This window comes from Gossypium hirsutum, chromosome A09 (genome assembly GCF_007990345.1).
Source record: "Gossypium hirsutum isolate 1008001.06 chromosome A09, Gossypium_hirsutum_v2.1, whole genome shotgun sequence".
NCBI lineage: Eukaryota > Viridiplantae > Streptophyta > Magnoliopsida > Malvales > Malvaceae > Gossypium > Gossypium hirsutum.
In genome coordinates this window covers 61,110,140-61,111,146 of record NC_053432.1, presented here as the reverse complement: position 1 = coordinate 61,111,146, position 1,007 = coordinate 61,110,140, and the positions used below count along the sequence as shown (strand labels likewise).

Sequence of the window (1,007 nt, the reverse complement as noted above, 5' to 3'; positions counted from 1 at the left end):
TAATCAATTATAAATTCAATTAGAATCAATTCAACCCAACTCACAAACATTTTCATGCTACACTAATGCAAGCTGAATCTAACTAATTTGAAAATGGCATTTAAAATTTAGCCTTATTTAATTTATTTTAATAATAAAGAGATTTAAATTGATCCATTTGGACTGCACACCAATTTGTACACCATCACAAACATATCTCAAAATTACACACCTATAGTTAAGCAACCCTGAAAAAGAAAAACCAAACATAAAATCCAGTATTGGACACCTGTCAAGCATAGGCCAAACTATCAGGCTTGTTGTGTGGCGCCGCCGCCGGTGGTGGTGGAGGAGGAGACTGGAACGAAGCTGCCTGTCTAGACGGCGGAGCTGGTACACCATAAATCTCAGGATTGGTACGTATTTCTTGTCTCCCTTTATATCTTCCCAATAAGTAACATCCAAGTCCAAGTAATAAGCAAAAGAAAATTAAAGGCAAAGAGATGATTATAACCATACCCATTTTGTCTTGGAATTTTTTTGAGCTCCTTGTTGATGATCTCTATGTGTTTGATTAAATTCCTAAGTGGGAATGAATATATTTTATGAAGAGATTTCTTTCACTGGCTTTGGCTTCTGGATGTTTCAGATTCTTTTAAAAGCTTTCAACGGCTACTTATTCTAATTCCTTTTTAGTGGTGGGCCAGATAAGTTCCATCATATGTAGGCTTTTGGCATCATATAGCTTTTCAGAATCACATTCGTAATGGAATCAGTTAAGTTAGTGGATCAAATGATTTGATTGAATAAATCATCAATAAATTAATTAAAAAATATTAAAATTGATTGATTCAGTTTTTTAGCATGATTACTAATTTTTAGTTAAACCGACCTCGTCCATAGATTTGGTCCAATAACATTAGTGTTGATATATTTTTATTTTTTATTTAGGGGTTTGATTTGGTTTGATTTCCAATTTAGTTGGGCCTAAAGGATTTATATATATTTATTATAAAGTGGTTCATTGG

The 1,007-nt window shown here is 32.9% G+C and overlaps 1 long non-coding RNA gene across 1 annotated transcript; it reads right to left on the bottom strand.

Annotated features, from left to right (window-relative positions):
* On the bottom strand, nucleotides 1-1,007 carry LOC121206080 (uncharacterized). The gene is made up of 2 exons (XR_005901064.1): nucleotides 499-1,007; nucleotides 1-414 (listed from the first exon to the last, which is right to left on the bottom strand). It is a non-coding gene; the product is annotated as an uncharacterized lncRNA (long non-coding RNA).